Raw genomic sequence first — 24237 nt, 5'->3', positions numbered from 1 at the left:
AAGGAAGTCACTGGCTTTGCAATTTAGCCAGAACGTGTTTGTCTTTAGAGCTAATATTTTGGCTTGGTGATCAGTGCTTTAGTTTATGGCCAGTGCTACAATAGGAATCCTGAAAGAAGTCTCAACTGTGGGGTGACAGACACTAAAATCACTCCAGACACTAAACTTCAATCAGAATCAACCGCCCTCAACACTTTGGACATTAATATGAAAATGTCATATCACCTCTGTCCCAAAGTCTGCTCTCAATATGAAAATCAGATGGGCACAAAAAGGACCCCTTGAGTCTCCCAGCCAATCAAGACTTGAGGAGGAAAGTGCCAGAAGGATCCCCCAAACTCCCCAGGGGTACAGGGAGCAATCAGGGACACACAGAGCTATCATCACCTCAATCTGTTTTACTGCAGATTTGTCCTGGCAGGCCATGGCTTCTAACCGCGGGGGGAGGCTGAGGGCTCTCCATGCGGTTGGTATTGTGTCCACAAATCAAGCAGAAATTGCCATTCACACCAACACTTTGGAGAGAGTCTAGGACTACTCTCAGCTTGAATCCAATACAGTGCTTCAATCATTTGAAACGTGTCATAGGGTTTAAAGGTTTTGAGTGCACAGTTGTCTTCTCTATCTTGTCCCGAGTTCCTGTGGGAACTTAAGGGAAATACTAACACAATGTAAAAAAATAAATTAAGAAATGTCATCAACATATCTTAATTAAGCTGTTTCTCTCTCTTTCGTTGAATGAGCTGAAAGGTTACATCTCACTTTCCACCTTGATTTTATATGCAGTGCTAAACAATCTTTACACTGTAAAAAAGCTAACGTAACCACTTGCTTAATCAGCATTATTCTGTGAGCTGGGTGTAACGGTTGTCTTCTGTGGAAGAAGGAGAGGACCAAAGCGCAGCGTGATTAGTGTTCATCATGTTTAATAAAAGACAACACAAAACACCTGCCTCTGATTGAGAACCATATCAGGCCAAACACAGAAATAGGAAAAACATAGAAATACAAAACTAGACTGCCCACCCCAACTCACGCCCTGACCATACTAAATAAAGGCACAACAAAAGAAATTAAGGTCAGAACGTGACACTGGGTGCGCTTCAGAATGACAAGAAATTGTGCTAATGTGTGAACATGTGTCTACTCAACAAACTTGCTTGCAGGCAGATTTTTTTTAAACGTACAAAATCATTTTTTCCTTGGCAGCACGTGTCTTGTCCTGGACCAGCCTGAACAGCCTCTAGCGGTCACTATTTACTTGTTTTTTTTAACGGATCACTAACAATGTCAGGAAGAACTACGCAATCCAGCGGATCTTCGGGCTAGTTCTGGACACGCCTTATAAGGGGTCTCAGAGTAGGAGTGTTGATCTAGGATCAACTCCCCCTGTTATTCATTATGACCTAAAATTCAAAACTGTTCCAAGATCAGCACTCCTCCTGAGGAGATTTATGAAGACGGGAAATGTTTTTCACGTGCACATACACTTGTTAAGCTATTCAGGTATGTGAAACTGGTGGGCTCTGTGTACACAATGGTTTGCGAAAGCCTGATGTAGAGTATTCCATGTCCCACGCATTGCTTTGAGGTCATGATTGTGTTTCCTGGACAGTGTAGTGGTTTGCCAGACTTCTACAATTTCTCACCAGTGGTCATGTTTTGTATGATGAACATTGTAGTTCACGTGAGCCTATTGGACAGCAACTACGCCATAGTGGACAACCTTGAGTCACTGAATGACCTGACAGTATCTCTTCAGGAAAAACTTAAAGGAGACTTTGATCTGCAGTTCGAGGACCCAGAATGTGGGAATTAACTCACACATTTGATTGACATTTCAGATCTACCCCCAGAGAAGGCAACTTTAAAGGTGCTCTGGAATTTTAAGGAACTAGAGGAACCTCTCTTGGTTTCTTCACTAGACACTGCCAGTCTCTCTCCCTCGATGTCATGCAGTTCCCATGAGAGTTCTACACCTTCCACCCTTAGCCAATGTCAAAATAATCCGTGGCCATCTACTTTCCAGATTCCTACTTTTTCGTATGATGTTGAACTGAGACTGCGCAAGGGCAATGAGCTGTATGAGGAGAAGAAAACACATCTGTGTGTAAAAAGAGAAATGGAGATTTCCATCAAACTATATCCTTGAGCCAGAATATTGATTATGTTGCTACAGCTCTCATCCTGAAACACCGATGCCTTTGAGAGCCAGGTCAGGGAACAGGATGGTATGGATGGAAGAAGAACATTACATACAAACTTGGCAACTACCGACAGAAGCTGCGGCATGCTTGTTGCGCCGAAGTACAACTAAACATTTTGAAAAGAGATTGCAAACAGGCTTCTCAAGCTGTTTTGAATTTCCCCCTAGACCATTTGACTGGCCATACAGATGAAAGTCTTCAAAAGGAAAGAACAGCGCTGGATGAAGAAATTAAAAATAAGCATTGCAACATGACCCTCATTTCCTCCGAAATGGATTGAACATTTTCAATGAGAAGAAGAGAGGTCATAGAAGAGCCACCTCTGGTTACAGAAAGTGATGGCCAGCCCTTTTCCTGGAAAATTAGGTACATTCATTTTCCTGTCACCTCACATTACTTGAGTACTGTGTTCTCAAATCTGTCTTGTCAGGGTGTGCACATGCTTGTTCTAGTCCTGCACAAACTGGTCTGATTTAACAGGCAAGAGGTTGGTGATAGAATGAATATGGTGTTTTATATGGCTAAAACAAGGTCTCCCAAAAGGCATGGATTGAGAATAGTGGAGGCTCCTGGTGGGAATAGTGGGAGGATGGACTCGTTTTATTTAAATGGCATCTATTAATCTTGTTCTGCTCCAACCTATAACTTCAGCCAAGCACTCTCACCAGAAGCCTCTACTGAATTTGAGAAGCACTGACTTTCATTAAATAAGAGACAGTGCTTTATTTATTTTCAGCTCTGTACAGAGTTTTACCGAATCACATAGAGGGCCCCCAAGGGAACTTTCCTTAGCTTTTTGGTTACACATGTACCACAACTGATAAAGCTATACAGGGCCAGAAGGGGGGCATTCAGGGATGAACTTCATTCTCTCCTGGACACACTTGATTAACAGGTAACATTGACGTTGTCTTACTGTTTTGGTGTTGAGTAAAAGTGTGGTCACATGAAATGATTAGTCATTGCTTTGTTATGCATCTCTATGGTTGGTTCTTTCTCTTTTTGTTCCTGCCCTGATTCAGCAAGAAAGCATAGTCACTCTCCTATGGTGCCAACCCAAAACAGACTGGGGAGGCTGAGATATATATTTTTCACATGGATCGTTCCTGTACAGTTCCAGCAACTATGGTGGATGAATGTGTTCCAGCCCAGCAAAGCTCAGCTTGACTTGGTTTGGTTCAGTTTAGTAGTGTAAAAAAAATATTTATCTTCTTTATTCTGAAGCTATGGTTGTCTGGTCTGTGAGGAAAGCAGAGGAAGAGAGAATGACCATTTAGCCTTTCTGTATCTGAATTTAGAGTTTTGGTACTGGGAGTCAGACTTGGAAAACTGTCTGTGCGCGCGACAAAGAGGACGCGCAATTGCTAATTTTGCTTTCTATTGAACATACTTCTTTCCGTATTAAATATTATAGTTTAATTACATTTTAGGATACCTGAGGATTAACTAGAAATGTATTTTGACTTGTTTTAACAAAGTTTAGCGATAGCTTTTTGGATTCCTTTCTCTGCATGTTGAATGAGTGGATTACTCAAATCGATGGCGCCAACTAAACTGACTTTTTGGGATATAAAGAAGGATTTTATCTAACAAAACGACCAAGCATGTTGTAGCTAGGACCCTTGGGATTGAAATCAGAGGAAGATTTTCAGAAAAGTAAGTGAACATTTCATCGCTATTTGTGATTTTACGAAGCCTGTGCTGGTGAAAAATATTTTGATGTGGAGCGCCATCCTCAAACAATCGCATGTCAGGCTTTCGCTGTAAAGCCTATTATAAATCGGACAATGCAGGTAGATTAACTTCTCTGCGCTACGGATCCCTTTTACGGGATCATTTTCCTAAACAACCGCTGAATTGCAGGGCGTAAAATATTACTAAAAATATTTATAATCATGCAATCACAAGTGAAATATACCAAAACACAGCTTAGCTTGTTGTTAATCCACCTATCGTGCCAGATTTTGAAAATATGCTTTACAGCGAAAGAAATCCAAGCTTTTGAGAGTGTGTCAATCAATGCTAGAACAGCTAGCCCCAAATTAGCATGGTCACGAAAGTCAGAAAAGCAATAAAATTAATCGCTTACCTTTGATAATCTTCGGATGTTTGCAATCACGAGACTCCCAGTTACACAATACATTTTTATTTTGTTCGATAAATATTACTTTTATAACAAAAAACGCCATTTGGGTTGCGCGTTATGTTCAAAAAACCAAAGCCTCGTTCCGTTCGGCAAAAATTCCAAAAAGTATCCGTAATGGCCGTAGAAACATGTCAAATGTTTTTTATAATCAACCCTCAGGTTGTTTTTAACAAACATAATCGATAATATTTCAACCGGACCATGACCTATTCAATAAGAGAGAAAAAGAAAATGGAGAGCTACCCTCTCGCGCGCAGGAACTAATCAGAGGACACCTGACTAGTTTTGAAAAATCTCGCAAATTTTTCAAAATAAAAGCCTGAAACTATGTCTAAAGCCTGGTCACAGCCTGAGGAAGCCATTGGAAAATGAATCTGGTTGAAACCCCTTTAAATGGAAGAAAGACGGGCCAGGAAACACAGATAAAAAATAAATTAAAAAAACACTTCCGGGTTAGATTTTCTCAGGTTCTCGCCTGCAGAATCAGTTTTGTTATACTCACAGACACTGTTTTGACAGTTTTGGAAACTTTGGAGTGTTTTCTATCCTAATCTGTAAATTATATGCATATTCTACGATCTGGACGTGAGAAAGTCTGTTTACCTTGGGAACATTATTTTAAAAAATTATAATAATCTGACCCCTAGCGTCAAGAGGTTAACAAGAATTTAAGCTTTCAACCGATATAAGACACTTGTATGTACCTAAATGTTTAATATCCATAATTTTTATGATTATTTATTTGAATTGCGCGCCCTCCAATTTCACCGGAAGTTGTCGACAGGTTTCCCGCTAGCCCTAACAACTACAATGGAATAGGCCTATGCTGATCAGTCTCCCCTAAAATGTTTACTGTGTTGCAGAACTCTGATGCCATGACCCATCTGAAACTACTGCTTTGCATACTCTTGTATTTGAGAGAGAAACCTGCCAGCCTGTTGACTATGTGCATGGTAGGCCTAAATGTTTCTATTGGTGTGTGAGCATGTGTTTCTGGTCTTTCTCCTACAGATTTATTTTATGTACTTGACTGGGTCAATGCTGTGAATTCTATACTGTTTCTCCTGTTTTCACAAGTACACGAGTCCTGTGACACTTGTGGGAGTTGCAAAGCAATATGAAGAACACCATTCAGTTCACGAGAATCTGCCCTTTCCACATTGGGGTCACATTACTTTGCAGCCCAAACGGTTTGGACGCGACAAACAAAAGTTGGCACATCGACAGTACCGTCTTCAGGCGAGTCCCGTCACCCATTTTTGAGAGTCTCATCTTTCCATTGAGTCTGACAAACACCACTCTAGCTCCGCCACCTTTCCCCACAGATGCGAGACATCAGCAGATGTGGTGGATTGAGACGCATCCAATGCAAAAAAACATATCTCTAGCTTAAAACTGATGGATTTTGATGGGGATATTTAAAATGATGTTACTTGTATTGATACACCAGTGCATCAATCAACTCTAGGGGGTTCCGTGATCATTAGGAGGCCCTGCCACACACGCCTTGTGTCCAACCCACTGAATTGCTCCTCCACTTTTTCTCTATACTTGTGTTTTGCCATCTTGTCTCACACTCTGATCTGTTTCACCTGTCTTTGGGATTGTCTCCACCCCCCTCCAGGTGTCACCCATCTTTCCCATTATCCCCTGTGTATTTATACCTGTGTTCTCTGTTTGTCTGTTGCCAGTTTGTCTTGTTTGTCAAGTCAACCAGCATTTTTGTCTCAGCTCCTGCTTTTCCCAGTCTCTCTTTATCTCGCCCTCCTGGTTTTGACTCTTGCCTGTCCTGAATCTGAGCCCGCCTACCTGACCACTCTGCCTGCCCCTGAGCCTGCCTGCCAACCTGTACCTTTTCCCAACCTCTGGATTATTGACCTATTCCTACCCTGACCCTGGGCCTGCCTGCCATCCGGTACCGTTGTCCCATCTCTTGTCTACTGACCCCTGCCTGCCTTGACCTGCCCATTGCCTGCCCCTGTTGGATTATTAAACCATTGTTCATTTGAAGTTGTCTGCATGTGGGTCTTACCTTCATACCTGATATCTTGATCGATCTGCATAAATCATATTTGTACTGTTTAACTTTTACTGCTTCTGAAACCCGGATCCAGGATCCCCCCCCCCCCCACACTGATTAGCATCGCTAGCATAGCGTCACATTTAAATAGTAGCATCTAAATATCATTAAATCACAAGTCCAAGACACCTAATGAAAGATACAGATCTTGTGAATCAAGTCACCATTTCAGATTTTTAAAATGTTTTACAGGGAAGACAAAATATGTAAATCTATTAGCTAACCATGTTAGCAAAAGACACCCTTTTTCTTTGTCCACCATTTTTTCTCAACACCAGTAGCTATCACCAATTCGGCTAAACTAAGATATTGATAGCCACTAACCAAGAAAAAAGCTCATCAGATGACAGTCTGATAACATATTTATGGTATAGGATAGGTTTTGTTAGAAAAATGTGCATATTTCAGGTATAAATCATAGTTTACCATTGCAGCCAGCATCACAAATCTCACCAAAGCTCCTAGAATTACTACAGACAGCAACGTGTATTACCAATTTACTCATCATAAAACATTTCTTAAAAATACACAGCACATAGCAATGGAAAGACACAGATCTTGTGAATTCAGACATTTCAGATTTTCTAAGTGTTTTACGGCGAAAACACAATGAATCGTTATATTAGCATACCACATATGCAAACGTTACCAGAGCATTGATTCTAGCCAAAGAGAGCGATAACTCAACATTGCCAAAATATATTAATTTTTTCACTAACCTTCTCAGAATTCTTCAGATGACACTCCTGTAACATCATATTACACAATCCATATAGAGTTTGATCGAAAATGTGCATATTTAGCGGCACAAATCGTGCTTACACAATGGAAATAGTGTTCAACTACTCAAGCAATCTGGCCGGCGCCATTTTGAAAATACAAATATTTTTATCAAAAACTATTTATAAACTTGACTAAAAAAATACAGGTTGGACATGAAATGAAAGATGTATTAGTTATTAATGCAACCGCAGAGTTAGATTTTTTAAACTAACGTTACTAGACATACAGTGTGCGTTACAGCCAGACTAGTGACGCAATAACGGCGTCACTAATCACCATTATTGAGTTTCATTTTTCCACATAAAAACGGAATAACATCATAAATAGCTCTTACTTTTCGACGAGCTTCCATCAGAATCTTGCCATGGTGGTTCTTTGTCCAAAAGAATCGTTGCTTGGTTGTAAAACGTTGCATTCAACTTCTGATATAGCAGCTAACACTAGCTAGCCATAGCTATTTTGCCATAACATGTCCAAATCCTCAAGGCGCAATACTGAGGAAATTCCGAAAAATAGCAATATACTCGCATAATCTGATATAACTCGGTTTAAAATAGCTTCGTTATGATGCTTCTAACACCTATGTCTAATTAAAGTACAGATGGATACATCTAACGTTTAAAATTGAGCGTTTGAAAATGGCCTTTTATAACCTCTGAGAGCTACGCAGCAAGCCCATTCCACTTCAAATTGGTTACTGACATCCAGGGGAAGGCGGGTGCAGTTCATGTCGTTCCATAGGATATACACAGACTTTCAAAACTGATCTGAAATCAGAGCTTCGCTCTCAGACCATCGCAGTACCTGTCATGGATTTCGCTGTAGAAAGAGTTCTGGGTCACCCACAGACAAAATTCCAACGGCTATAGAAACTAGATAGTGTTTTCTCTCCAATATAATTAATAATATGCATATTGTACGATCAAGAATTGAGCACGAGGCAGTTTAATTTGGCGACACCCAGAAATAAAAAATGCTAATTGCGCCACCTATTGGCAAAAGGTTAACCTCTCTTGGTTAGGGGGCAGAATTTTCACATCCAGATAAAAAGCGTGCCCAAAGTAAACTGCCTGTTACTCAGGCCCAGAAGCTAGCATATGCATATAATTGGTAGATTTGGGTAGACAACACTCCACCGTTTCTAAAACTGTTAAAATAATGTCTGTGAGTATAACCGAACTGACATGGCAGGCAAAACCCCAAGGACAAACCATCCCCCCAAACAAAATTCAGCCTACCACTGTTTTCAATGGCTGTCACTTTTATTATAAGGCAAAATCCTCAGGATTGCAGTTCCTAGGGCTTTCACTAGATGACAACAGTTTTTAGAAAGAGTTTCATGCTGGTTTTTGGAAAAATGAGCTAGAAATTTTTGTTTTTCTAGGTGTCTCCCATTTTGGCTGTAGTGTTTCCAAGCGCGTGGAAGAGAGCGCGTTCTTTGGTATTTTTCTCCGGTAACGACAATAACGATTCTCTGTCTTAAATGTGATTGTCTATTTACATATTAGGCTACCTGAGATTTGATTCAAGTTTTTGGACTTGTTTGCAAAAGTTTATTAGCAACATTTGGGATTCATTTTGTATACATTTTGATGGATGGAAACTGGTGGATTATTGACTGAAGCGCAAAGGCTAAACTGAGTTTTTTATCGAACAAAAGGACCATTTGTGATGTAACTGGGACCTTTTGGAGTGCCATCAGAAGAAGATCATCAAGCTAAGGCATTTATTATATCGCTATTTCTGACTTTCGTGGCGCACCTGCCTGGTTGAAATACACTGCTCAAAAAAATAAAAGGAACACTTAAACAACACAATGTAACTCCAAGTCAATCACACTTCTGTGAAATCAAACTGTCCACTTAGGAAGTAACACTGATTGACAATAAATTTCACATGCTGTTGTGCAAATGGAATAGACAAAAAGTGGAAATTATAGGCAATTAGAAAGGCACCCCCAATAAAGGAGTGATTCTGCAGGTGGTGACCACAGACCACTTCTCAGTTCCTATGCTTCCTGGCTGATGTTTTGGTCACTTTTGAATGCTGGCGGTGCTTTCACTCTAGTGATAGCATGAGACGGAGTCTACAAATGTGCATGACTGAGATCGCGCTAAGATCCCGTTAACGGGATCGATTTGACAACAGCCAGCGAAAGTGCAGGGCGCCAAATTCAAAAACAGAAATCTCATAATTAAAAATCCTCAAACATAGAAGGATTTCACGCCATTTTAACGATACACTTCTTGTTAATGTCACGATCGTCTTTAGGAGAGAATGAGGACCAAGGCGCAGCGCGTGGAAAGTACATCCTCTTTATTTGAGAAAGAAGACGAAAACGAAACAAACACTATACAAACTACAAAAACAACAAAACAGACGACCGTGAAGCTATACAAACAGAAGTGCTGACACTAAACACTGACATAGACAATTCCCCACAAACAGCTAAAGCCTATGGTTGCCTTAAATATGGCTCCCAATCAGAGACAACAATAACCAGCTGTCTCTAATTGAGACCCAATTCAGGCAACCATAGACTTTCCTAGAACCTACACTCAACCATAGACACAGCTAGACACATTCACTCAACACAAACCCATACACTACACCCAACACCCCCTTTACCATATAACCATCCAAAACCGACAAAACACAAACATTCCCCATGTCACACCCTGACCTAACTAAAATAATAAAGAAAACAAAGAATACTAAGGCCAGGGCGTGACATAACCCCCCCCCCTTAAGGTGCGAACTCCGGGCGCACCAGCACAAAGTCTAGGGGAGGGTCTGGGTGGGCTTCCTTCCACGGCGGCGGCTCCGGCACTGGTCGTGGTCCCCACCCCACCACAATCACTACCCGCCTCCATAGCCTCCTCCAAATGGCCACCCTCCACCTCAACCCCACCGGACTAAGGGGCAGCACCGGACTAAGGGGCAGCACCGGACTGAGGGACGGCAGCTCCGGACTGAGGGACGGCAGCTCCGGACTGAGGGACGGCAGCTCCGGACTGAGGGACGGCAGCTCCGGACTGAGGGACGGCAGCTCCGGACTGAGGGACGGCAGCTCCGGACTGAGGGACGGCAGGTCCGGACTGAGGGACGGATCCTGGTTGGATGGGTCATGGTTGGCTGACGGATCTGGCTGCTCATGGCTGGCTGACGGATCTGGCTGCTCATGGCTGGCTGACGGATCTGGCTGCTCATGGCTGGCTGACGGATCTGGCTGCTCATGGCTGGCTGACGGATCTGGCTGCTCATGGCTGGCTGACGGATCTGGCTGCTCATGGCTGGCTGACGGATCTGGCTGCTCATGGCTGGCTGACGGATCTGGCTGCTCATGGCTGGCTGACGGATCTGGCTGCTCATGGCTGGCTGGCGGATCTGGCTGCACATGGCTGGCTGGCGGCTCTGGCTGCACATGGCTGGCTGGCGGCTCTGGCTGCACATGGCTGGCTGGCGACTCTGGCAGATCCTGTCTGGCTGGCGGCTCTGGCAGATCCTGTCTGGCTGGCGGCTCTGGCAGATCCTGTCTGGCTGGCGGCTCTGGCAGATCCTGTCTGGCTGGCGGCTCTGGCAGATCCTGTCTGGTTGGCGGCTCTGGCAGATCCTGTCTGGTTGGCGGCTCTGGCAGATCCTGTCTGGTTGGCGGCTCTGGCAGATCCTGTCTGGTTGGCGGCTCTGGCATATCCTGTCTGGTTGGCGGCTCTGGCAGATCCTGACTGGTTGGCGGCTCTGGCAGATCCTGACTGGTTGGCGGCTCTGGCAGATCCTGTCTGGTTGGCGGCTCTGGCAGATCCTGTCTGGTTGGCGGCTCTGGCAGATCCTGTCTGGTTGGCGGCTCTGGCAGATCCTGTCTGGTTGGCGGCTCTGGCAGATCCTGTCTGGTTGGCGGCTCTGGCAGATCCTGTCTGGTTGGCGGCTCTGGCAGATCCTGACTGACGAACGGCTCTAGCGGCTCCTGACTGACGAACGGCTCTAGCGGCTCGGGACATACGGGCGGCTCTAATGGCTCGGGGCAGACGGATGGCTCAGATGGCGCTGGGCAGACGGATGGCTCAGATGGCACTGGGCAGACTGATGGCTCAGATGGCACTGGGCAGACTGATGGCTCAGATGGCGCTTGGCAGACGGGTGGCTCAGATGGCGCTTGGCAGACGGGCAGTTCAGGCACCGCTGTGCAGACGGCAGACTCTGGCCGGCTGAGGCGCACTGTAGGCCTGGTGCGTGGTGCCAGAACTGGTGTTACCGGGCTGGGGACACGCACCTTCAGGCTAGTGCGGGGAGAAGGAACAGGGCATACTGGACCCTGGAGACGCACATTAGGCCTAGTGCGTGGTGCCGGATCTGGTGGTACCGGGCTGGGGACACGCATCTCAGGGCTAGTGCTGGGAGCAGCAACAGGATGCACAGGACTCTGGAGACGCACAGGAGGCTTGGTGCGTGGCGCCGGAATTGGTGCGTACTGGTTCCCTTGAGCACCGAGCCTGCCCAACCTTACCTGGTTGAATGCTCCCCGTCGCCCGACCAGTGCGGGGAGGTGGAATAACCCGCACCGGGCTATGTAGGCGAACCGGGGACACCATGCATAAGGCTGGTGCCATGTATGCCGGCCCGAGGAGGCGCACTGGAGACCAGACGTGTTGAGCCGGCTTCATGACACCTGGCTCAATGCCCAATCTAGCCCTACCAGTGCGGGGAGGTAGAATAACCCGCACCGGGCTATGAACACGTACAGGAGACACCGTGCGCTCTACTGCGTAACACGGTGTTCGCCCATACTCCCGCTCTCCACGGTTAGCCTGGGAAGTGGGCGCAGGTCTCCTACCTGCCCTCGGCCCACTACCTCTAATCCCCCCCCCAAGAAATTTTTTGGGCTGACTCACAGGCTTCCTACCGCGTCGTAGTGCTGCCTCCATTCGCCGGTATCCCTCCTCGCACTGCGCCAGAGAATCCCAGGCTGGCTCAGGCACTCGCCCTGGGTCGATCGCCCACCTGTCGATCTCCTCCCACGTAGTGTAGTCCAGATTACGCTCCCATTTCCATGCCTCCTTGCGCTGCTCCTGTTGCCACTTTTCACGCTGCTTGATCCCATATTGGTGGGGAATTCTGTCACGATCGTCTTTAGGAGAGAATGAGGACCAAGGCGCAGCGCTTGGAAAGTACATCCTCTTTATTTGAGAAAGAAGACGAAAACGAAACAAACACTATACAAACTACAAAAACAACAAAACAGACGACCGTGAAGCTATACAAACAGAAGTGCTGACACTAAACACTCTGACATAGACAATTCCTCACAAACAGCTAAAGCCTATGTTTGCCTTAAATATGGCTCCCAATCAGAGACAACAATAACCAGCTGTCTCTAATTGAGACCCAATTCAGGCAACCATAGACTTTCCTAGAACCTACACTCAACCATAAACACAGCTAGACACATTCACTCAACACAAACCCATACACTACACCCAACACCCCCTTTACCATATAACCACCCAAAACCGACAAAACACAAACATTCCCCATGTCACACCCTGACCTAACTAAAGTAATAAAGAAAACAAAGAATACTAAGGCCAGGGCGTGACAGTTAATCCCACCACAGTGTCCGATTTCAAATGTGCTTTCGCCGAAAAGCCTCTCAAACGACTATGTTAGGTCAGAGCCAAGTCACAGAAAAACACAGCCATTTTTCCAGCCAAAGAGAGGAGTAAAAAAAAACAGAAATATAGATAGAATTAATCACTAACCTTTGATCTTCATCAGATGACACTCAAAGGACTTCATGTTACACAATACATGTATGTTTTGTTCGATAAAGTTCATATTTATATCAAAAAATCTCAGTATACATTGTCGCGTTATGTTCAGCAGTTCCAAAAACATCCGGTGATTTTGCAGAGAGCCACATCAATTTACAGAAATACTCATTATAAATGTTGATGAAAATCCAAGTATTATACATGGAACATTAGATACACTTCTCCTTAATGCAACCGCTGTGTCAGATTTCAAAAAAGCTTTACGGAAAAAGCAAACCATGCAATAATCTGAGTACGGCGCTCAGAGCCCAAACAAGCCAAAAAAATATCCGCCATATTGCGCAGTCAACAGAAGTCAGAAATAACATTATACATTTTCACTTACCTTTGATGATCTTCATCAGAATGGAATCCCAGTTCCAGAATAAATGTTTGTTTTGTTCGATAATGTCCATCATTTATGTCCAAATTCCTCCTTTTGTTAGCATGTTTGGTAAACAAATCAAAACTCACAAAGCGCGTACACTAGGAGCAGACAAAGTTCCGTTACAGTCCGTTACAGTCCGTAGAAACATGTCAAACGAAGTATAGAATCAAACATAAATCTTCAATAATGTTCCAACCGATACTGATTAATGTTCCAACCGGAGATGTGATTAATGTTCCAACCGAAAAAAAATAAGAAATAAAAGTAGAAACCTGCAATGTTTTATCGGAGCTCAAAGCCAGGCTCCCTGTGTCGGCACCATTTTAGCTAGTTTGAGTTGCCAATCTAAGGGTGGTCGAAGATGATGTGGCCTTGACCAACCCCCTGCCCAACACGGTCAACATAGCAATCATCTTAGAAGAGGGAGTTGTCCTTAAAGATCTGTGAGATCTACCCACTGCGTTTGCCATTTATCATGTAAAAATAGGTCATAAGAACCTTCAGGACACCGAACGTAAATTGTAATCTGCCAAAAGTATTGATTGATCCAGAAGTGCATAGAATGTCAATATTAAAATAAGACGAAAGTGTATTTTTGACTGTAAGACAACAGTTGCCTGCCAAGCTGGTCTGTCCAAACAATACTTACACAATATTGAAACAATATTAACACATATAATAATAAATGTGGCCTGAAGACTAGATTAAATTGATAATTGATTGGGAGACGATATTATCAATTGTCAAATTGAGAATAAAGAGACTGCTGACCAACGCAGCATGCATTGACAAAGCACTTCTTCCAAATCATCCTACAGAGGTCAATGCAGGCCAAACCTCTACAAATTGAGCAGATGGGTTCTATTTCAAAATATAACTTTTTCCTAGAATAACCGCAGCTCCAGGGGAGTCCTGGTGACTATCAGCAATAGCCATTTCGGAAAAATATATTTTCTATTTTATTCTGTTATTTCCATTATATTCTTACTGTAAAATACTGTATGTGTGTTGACTGTGGTAGGGCAGGGGAATATAAGTGTGTGATGTCTGCTATATGAACAAGTTGATTTCATTGGCATGGCACAGCCATATAGCTTCAGCTACTAAGAGCAGATGAATAAAACTCAAAATATTCTATTTTCTTTTGAAATAAATTGTCATATTATCATGTTTTTATGACCTTCATAAACTAAATATGAATGGATTTCCTTGATTGTGTATATTAAATGGATTCATTAGACAGGCGGCTATTGGTAGCTTACTCGTTGAGGCCTGACTGTTCTACGGTTAAATATGCACTACATCATGGCACTTTGAGGATGAAATGCTTAGAAAGTGTTTTTCTTCCATGACATTTATCTCAAAGTACTGCTAGAATGTAAAACACACATATTTAGGAAAAGTCAGGGACAGGTATGTTCAAGGTTTTTATTGAAATTAAGTTATTAAAATGACAAAATAAAAATGGTCACTGTCTTGGCAGTTCTAGTGATAAGAGTACAGTCTCTCAAAAACAAGCTTTAACAGCTGAATTGAAGGGGAAATGTACAAAGGCCATGATACAACTGCAATTCGTTGGCAGTGTCATGTTGATGGCTGATCAACATTTCATATTAAGTTATTCTGCATTGTATTTCCTACCTCAACCTATCTCCAGACAATTTTTCTTTAGACTACCTCAACTTCTTCCATGGCCTTAAGGAAACAGAATAACTGCTCACCGCTTTGTTTCAAGATTGATACAGTACGGACCATTTTGAAATAGATTGACACAGGTGTGTCTGTTTAGTTTGTGCCTTAGAGAAGTTGGTAATGCCACTCATACATAACTAATATTGTGCTGTTGCCTATTTGATTTGTTAAAAGAATCGGGATACAGTATTAATAGGCCTACTTGTTTTTGGAGGAAATGTTTAGTCTAAGAGACAGGGTCCCTGCATTGTGAGAGGAAGTACATGTATTGATAAAGGACTTGTTGGAATATCTTTTACTTGTTTTAAACTGATTGGAAGAGAAATTGTGGCTCAATCTGGGTTTTGAAGACAATATAGATAAATGCAAAACTGGTTAAGCAGCATGGTTGGGGTAATTTTAATATAACTTTTAACATTTTACTGCAGTGGGCTAAATCAGGGTCACAGAGTAATTCTTGGTAGTCTTAAACAAATCTACTTTGAAACAAAAGTATACACCTCACACATGGTTATGGTACACCTGTATCATGTCAGATATAGTTGAAGTCGGAAGTTTACATACACTTATGTTGGAGTCATTAAAACTCGTTTTTCAACCACTCCACAAATTTCTTGTTATTAACAAACTATAGTTTTGCCAAGTCGGTTAGGACATCTACTTTGTACATGGCACAAGTTATTTTTCCAACAATTGTTTACAGACAGATTATTTAACTTATAATTCACCGTATCACAATTCCAGTGGGTCAGAAGTTTACATACACTAAGTTGACTGTGCCATTACACAGCTTGGAAAATTCCAGAAAATGTCATGGCTTTAGAAGCTTCTGATAGGCTAATTGACATCAATTGAAGGTGTCCCTGTGGATGTATTTCAAGGTCTACCTTCAAACTCAGTGCCTCTTTCATTGACATCATGCCAAGACCTCAGAAAAAAATTGCAGAGCTCCACAAGTCTGGTTCATCCTTGGAAGCAATTTCCAAATGCCTGAAGGTACCACGTTCATCTGTACAAACAATAGTACGCAAGTATAAACAAGATGGGACCACACAGCCGTCATACCGCTCAGGAAGAAGACGCATTCTGTCTCCTAGAGATGAGCGTACTTTGGTGCGAAAATTGCAAATCAATCCCAGAACAACAGCAAAGGACCTTGTGAAGATGCTGGAAGAAAACAGGTACAAAAGTATCTATATCCACAGTAAAACGCGTCCTATATCGACCGGTCAGCAAGGAAGAAGCCACTGCTCCAAAACCACCATACAAATACTAGACTACGGTTTGCAACTGCACATGGAGACAAAGATCGTACTTTTTGAGGAAATGTCCTCTGGTCTGATGAAACAAAAATAGAACCGTTTGGCCATAATGACCATCATTATATTTGGAGGAAAAAGGGGGAGGGAGCCGAAGAACACGATCCCAACCGTGAAGCACGGGGGTGGCAGCATCATGTTGTGGGGGTGCTTTGCTGCAGAAAGGACTGGTGCACTTCACAAAATAGATGGCTTCATGAGGCAGGAAAATGATGTGGATATATTGAAGCAACATGTCAAGACATCAGTCAGACAGGAAGTTAAAGCTTGGTCGCAAATGGGTCTTCCAAATGGACAATGACCCCAAGCATACTTCCAAAGTTGTGGCAAAATGGCTGAAGGACAACAAAGTCAAGGTATTGGAGTGGCATTCACAAAGCCCTGACATCAATCCCATAGAAAATTTGTGGGCAGAACTGAAAAAGCGAGTGCATGCAAGGAGGCCTCCAAATCTGACTCAGTTACACCAGCTCTGTCAGGAGGAATGGGACAATTCACCCAACTTATTGAGGGAAGCTTGTGGAAGGTTACCCAAACCGTTTGACCCTGCTACCAAATACTAATTGAGTGTATGTAAACTTCTGAGCCACTGGGAATGTGATGAAAGAATATAAAAGCCGAAATAAATAATTCTCTGTACTATTATTCTGACATTTCACATTCTTAAAATAAAGTGGTGATCCTAACTGACCTAAAAAGGGAATTTTTACTTGGATTAAGTGTCAGAAATTGTGAAAAACTGAGTTTAAATGTATTTGGCTAAGGAGTTTGCATCCCAATATTACACTTTATATGCAGTACATCACAGAAGACTGAAATATATTTAACCCGTTTGACATAGAAACACCGGATTTTCGATGGTTTTGAAATAAACTTTGTTAATTATGAAATTATAAAAAATAGTTATAGACGTACGTTGGACATTATAATGGTATGCCAGCCATTCTTTACTGATAGTTGTGGTTAACGTGATATTACTCATTGCTTTGTTTGAACACCTGTCTTTTAAGTTGATGCATTTCACTCATACCCAATTTGTTTTGGTCACAATTTTGTTTGAATGTAATGGCCACCCCATACAATATACACTGCTCAAAAAAATAAAGGGAACACTAAAATAACACATCCTAGATCTGAATGAATGAAATATTTTTTTTAAATACTTTTTTCTTTACATAGTTGAATGTGATGACAACAAAATCACACAAAAATGATCAATGTAAATCAAATGTATCAACCCATGGAGGTCTGGATTTGGAGTCACACTCAAAATTAAAGTGGAAAACCACACTACAGGCTGATCCAACTTTGATGTAATGTCCTTAAAACAAGTCAAAATGAAGCTCTCTAGTGTGTGTGACCTCCACGTGCCTGTATGACCTCCCTACAACGCCTGGGCATGCTCCTGATGAGGTGGCGGATGGTCTCCTGAGGGATCTCCTCCCAGACCTGGACTAAAGCATCCGCCAACTCCTGGACAGTCTGTGGTGCAACGTGGCGTTGGTGGAGGGAGCGAGACATGATGTCCCAGATGTGCTCAATAGGATTCAGGTCTGGGGAACGGGCGGGCCAGTCCATAGCATCAATGCCTTCCTCTTGCAGGAACTGCTGACACACTCCAGCCACATGAGGTCTAGCATTGTCTTGCATTAGGAGGAACCCAGGGCCAACCGCACCAGCATATGGTCTCACAAGGGGTCTGAGGATCTCATCTCGGTACCTAATGGCAGTCAGGCTACCTCTGGCGAGCACATGGAGGGCTGTGCGGGCCCCCAAAGAAATGCCACCCCACACCATGACTGACCCACCGCCAAACCGGTCATGCTGGAGGATGTTGCAGGCAGCAGAACGTTCTCCACGGTGTCTCCAGACTCTGTCACGTCTGTCACATGTGCTCATGTGCTCAGTGTGAACCTGCTTCATCTTTGAAGAGCACAGGGCGCCAGTGGCGAATTTGCCAATCTTGGTGTTCTCTGGCAAATGCCAAACATCCTGCACGGTGTTGGGCTGTAAGCACAACCCCCACCTGTGGACGTCGGGCCCTCATACCACCCTCATGGAGTCTGTTTCTGACCGTTTGAGCAGACACATGCACATTTGTGGCCTGCTGGAGGTCATTTTGCAGGGCTCTGGCAGTGCTCCTCCTGCTCAAAGGCGGAGGTAGCGGTCCTGCTGCTGGGTACTTGCCCTCCTACGGCCTCCTCCATGTCTCCTGATGTACTGGCCTGTCTCCTGGTAGCGCCTCCATGCTCTGGACACTACGCTGACAGACACAGCAAACCTTCTTGCCACAGCTCGCATTGATGTGCCATCCTGGATGAGCTGCACTACCTGAGCCACTTGTGTGGGTTGTAGAATCCGTCTCATGCTACCACTAGAGTGAAAGCACCGCCAGCATTCAAAAGTGACCAAAACATCAGCCAGGAAGCATAGGAACTGAGGAGTGGTCTGTGGTCACCACCTGCAGAACCACTCCTTTATTGGGGGTGTCTTGCTAATTGCCTATAATTTCCACCTTTTGTCTATTCCATTTGCACAACAGCATGTAAAATTTATTGTCAATCATTGTTGCTTCCTAAGTGGACAGTTTGATTTCACAGAAGTGTGATTGACTTGGAGTTACATTGTGTTGTTTAAGTGTTCCCTTTATTTTTTTGAGCAGTGTATTTTACTTTGGCTGACCATCTGGAGGTTAATGCATGGATCTGACTTAACCCGAAATATGTTTAAATATCTTTAAATAATCTCAGTTCCACATGTGCAATAATTGTGACTTTTATTTTAAAAATCAAATTGTAAGCAATTAATAGAGGCTAATTCAAGGCAACCAGCTGCAATAGGATTGTGCATTTGCTCAACAAAATGGCATTGAGATTGATTCAGAGTACAATTGTAAGGCAACCAGCTGCAAAATCATTTTGAGTTTACGCAACATTTGGCCATGTTGGGTCAGCAAATATGACCAAAAGTTGAGTGAACTCACAATCCTATTGCAGCTGGTTGCCTTGCAATTGTACATTGAATCAACATGTTTATTTTTCAGTGTATTAGGCAAGATTTTAACCAAGCATTTTCCATCTTATGTGGTCCTTTACTGTTGGAACACTATGTATAAAGATAGGTAAGGTAATCCATTTATAATTGCCTTCATGTGCATTGAAGGCACTTGTTTTGCATTTTCCTGATAGTGCAAGTTTAGAAGAATGTTGAGCCGCAGTATTCCCACCCAGTTGACAGTCTTTACTGTAGAAGTGTACTGTTTTAGTGTCTGTGATTGACTGTGTATCGACCCTCTTTAATTGAAATGAATTTACTCCAAAGAAAACGTACCACTGATTCAATACTGGAAGGACCTTGATTGTGAGCTCCATGGCCGTTAGATTACATTCTCCCTTAAAAACCTCTCTCCCAGTCCTTTCAGGATGAATGAACGGGCTACTGCAGTGACTACGAGCGCTATTATTTTCATAGGGACGTGTGATTGTTTAATATCCCCTTTTCAATGTAAAATAAGTGCAGATTCAGCTCATACACTGTCTCAATATCAGTGTGAAAAAATATCATGTAGCTCTTATTTGACTCATTACCAACCAAATGTAGCCTTTTAAAATCAAAGGTACATCATTAAGTCTCTTCAAAGTGATCCAGAGAAACTGCCTGGCTGGATCAGCAGAATGGACTAGATGTGTGTTTGTGTGAGAGCGCGCACATGTGTGAGTGTCATATAATTGATTTGCCATTTGTATTCTAAGAACAGTATGTCACTGTTAGTTTCATTTGTACTCACTCTATTCCCTTTTATCCAAACTTGAGGACGAGCACTGTGAGGGTTTCTAGAGTCTTTTGACATATCTAGTTATGGTGAATGTCAGTTATCAGTTGAGAGTAAAAGGGGACACTTCTCTCCTGGAACGACTGTTTGACTTGTGGAGATATTCTAGTCAAACATGTCCAACATTGTTATGATTGCTTTCTGGAATAAAAGAGAGCTGTAGAGCAGTGTTTCCCAAATGATGGGAACAGAGGGATCAGCACGCATCAGACGAAAGAAGACAGACTGAAAGAAGGAGGGACTACCTTGACTTGTCCAATAAGAAATGCTCCTTTTGTATTTTCTGTTACCATACTTTTTGAAGCGTTTTCCATTGTGTCCAAATGAACAGGACTGGTTTATTTGCAGCGTAACAAGAGGCTGGCTCATGACGAGAAACATTTATTTTGTTATATTAGCTGGGCAAAGAAATATTGAAAAAGCTTTTGGTGGGAAACAGCATAGTTTGGGAACCACTATAAGCTTATGCATAGTTTTCAAAAGATGGGTGTATTTCACCCTTTTCACACTACTGAGTTGAGCGCAGAACTGGGCAGGCCTTATTGCGCATCCACCATACAGTAGTGGTTGATACCATGCAGAAAATTGGACAGTATAAAAATAAAACATCCAAGAATGCACAGTATGGTTTGGTTCAGCACAATAGTGTGAAAGTGCAACTAAAGTTTATTGCCCTTGCCAAACCCTGCTGATGGATTGGCCTGCCAGAGCAGAGCTCCTTAACATAATTTTTTAGCATCCCTCAGACCTCTGCAGCTATAAATGGGATTAAGAGAAAGCAGTCTGCATGAGTGTTGGTGCAGTGAAGGTGACTTGGTGAACTACTCTTGCTTGATAAATAATCTATCTCCCAGGGCTAATGTGTAGTACACTTAATTAGCCAATAGTCTGAAACCCGGTATGCTATGGGACCACAAAACTAATTTTATAAAGGGGTGGAGTTAGAAAAACAGTCTTCCTGGTTGTTCTTTACCAGTGTCATTCAGAAAGTGTCGTTCAGAAAGTATTCACACTCCTTGACCTTTTTTTTTAAGTCAAAACTGTAACTCGGCCATTCAGGAACATTCACTGTCTTCTTGGTAAGAAACTCCATTGTAGATTTGGCCTTGTATTTTAAGTTGTTGTCCTGCTGAAAGGTGAATTCATCTCCCAGGATTATGCATGTGCTTAACTCCATTCCGTTTATTTTCATCCTGGAACTCCCCAGTTCGTAACAACGACAAGCATACCAATAATATGATGCAGCCACCACTATGCTTAAAAATATGGAGAGCGGTACTCAGTAATGTGTTGTATTGGACTTGCCCCAAACATAACTTTGTCCTGAATACAAAGTGTTAATTGTTTTGCCACATTTTTTGCAATATTGCTTTAGTGCCTTGTTGCAAACAGAATTCATGTTTTGGAATAGTTGTATTCTGTACAGTTGTTCTTTCCACTATGCCAATATGGTTAGTATTGTGGAGTAACTACAATGTGTTTGAACCATCCTGAGTTTTCTATCACAGCCATTAAACTGTTTGAAAGTCGCCATTAGCCAGTCACCAAATCCCTGAGCGCTTTCCTTCCTCTCCGGCAACTGAGTTAGGAAGGACTGGGTGTATTGATACACCATCCAAAGTGTAATTAATAACTTCACCGTGTTCAAAGGGGTATTCAATGTCTGATTTAAATTTTTGTTGACCCATCTACCAACAGGTGCCCTTCTTTGCGAGGCATTGGAAAACCTCCCTGGTCTTTGTGTTTGAATCTGAGTTTGAAATGAACTGCTTGAATGAGGGACCTTACACAAATGTATATATGTGGGGTACAGAGATGAGGTAGTCCTTCAAAAATCATGTTAAACACTATTATTGCACAGAGAGTGAGTCCATGCAATTTATTATGTGACTTGTTAACTTCTCTAGGATAGGGGGCAGCATTTTCACGTTTGGATGAAAAGCGTGCCCAGAGTAAACTGCCTCCTACTCATTCCCAGATGCTAATACATGCATATTATTATTAGTATTGGATAGAAAACACTCTGAAGTTTCCAAAACTGTTTGAATCTCATGTCTGTGACTATAACATAACTTATTTGGCAGGAAAAACCCAGACAAACTATTCAGATTTTTTGTTGTTGTTGAGGTCACTCTCTTCAAATGTTTTCATTGGGAATCCAGATTTCTAAGGGACCTTCCTGCAGTTCCTATTGCTTCCGCTGGATGTCAACAGTCTTTAGAAATTGGTTGAGGTTTTTTCTTTGAGAAATGAAGAAGTAGCCATGTTCAGAATGAGGCTCCAGAAAGCATGCTACACATTGATTTCCTCCGGTATTGAACACAGATCATCCCGTCTTCAATTTGATCAATTATTTAAGTTAAATACCTAAAGTTGTATTACAAAAGTAGTTTGAAATGTTTGGACAAAGCTTAACTTTTGAGATTTTTATTTTATTTATTTTTTATTTATTTTAAATTTTACCCCATTTTCTCCCCAATTTTTTCGTGGTATCCAATCACTAGTAATTACTATCTTGTCTCATCGCTACAACTCCCGTACGGGCTCGGGAGAGACGAAGGTCGAAAGCCATGCGTCCTCCGAAGCACAACCCAACCAAGCCGCACTGCTTCTTAACACAGCGCGCCTCCAACCCGGAAGCCAGCCGCACCAATGTGTCGGAGGAAAGACCGTGCACCTGGCACCCTTGGTTAGCGCGCACTGCGCCCCAGGAGTCGCTGGAGCGCGATGAGAGAAGGATATCCCTACCGGCCAAACCCTCCCTAACCCGGACGACGCTAGGCCAATTGTGCGTCGCCCCACGGACCTCCCGGTCGCGGCCGGCTGCGACAGAGCCTGGGCGCGAACCCAGAGACTCTGGTGGCGCAGCTAGCGCTGCTAGCGCAGTGCTCTAGACCACTGCGCCACCCGGGAGGCCTACTTTTGAGATATTTTGTGGTCACGTTGTGCAAATTGGAACCGGTGTTTTTCTGGATCAAACGCGCCAAATAAATGGACATTTTGGATATATATTGACGGAATTAATTGAACAAAAGGACCATTTGTGATGTTTATGGGACATATTGGAGTGCCAACAGAAGAAGCTCGTCAAAGGAAAGGCATGAATTATATCTTTATTCCTGCCTTTTGTGTCGCGTCGGGAGAGTTGAAATATGATGGTTTGTGATTGTTAGCTGGGGTGCTATCCTCAGATAATAGCATTGTTAGCTTTCGCCGTAAAGCATTTTTGAAATCTGACACGTTGGCTGGATTCACAACAAGTGTTGCTTTAATTTGGTATAGTGAATGTGTGATTTCATGAAAGTTTAATTTTTATAGTAATTTATTTGAATTTGGCGCTCTGCATTTTCACTGGATGTTGGCCAGGTGGGACTCTACCGTCCCACATATCACAGAGAGGTCAAGCAAATCTTTACTCCTGAACTTATTTAGGCTTGCCATAAGAAAGTAGTTGAATATTTATTGACTCAAGACATTTCAGCTTTTCATTTGTTATTTATTTGTAAAAACAGAATTCCAATTTAATATTATGAGGTATTGTGTATAGGCCAGTAACTTTTTTCTCTTTCCAATTTAATCAATTTTAAATGTAGGCTATAACACAACAAAATGTGATTGGGGAGAGAGGGAGAGATTCTGTATGAATTAGCCTGAATGTGTGTGGCTGTCTGTGTTTGTTACCCTCTGAGTAATGATCTACTCAAGCACCCCATCCGGGATTACCGCAGTAACAGCCTTAATCAGGTTAACCTCTGCCCAGACAACAACTTTGATGGTGTTCACACTCAGTCTGCCTATCCATCTGCCCTTTTCTCTCCTTCCCCTCCTCCCTTCATTTTGGTCTCTGCCTTCAACATTCTCTCTTTTCCCATCACCCTATTATTCTTTCTCACTAACCCCATTACCTCCATTTTTTTGCCTTGACTATCTTTCCTACTACTTTTTCCTCATATCCTGTACTTCTCCCTCTGGCTCTCTTGAAG

Source organism: Salvelinus fontinalis, chromosome 17, assembly GCF_029448725.1.
Source record: "Salvelinus fontinalis isolate EN_2023a chromosome 17, ASM2944872v1, whole genome shotgun sequence".
In the NCBI taxonomy this organism is placed as follows: domain Eukaryota; kingdom Metazoa; phylum Chordata; class Actinopteri; order Salmoniformes; family Salmonidae; genus Salvelinus; species Salvelinus fontinalis.
This window is presented reverse-complemented; position numbering follows the sequence as displayed.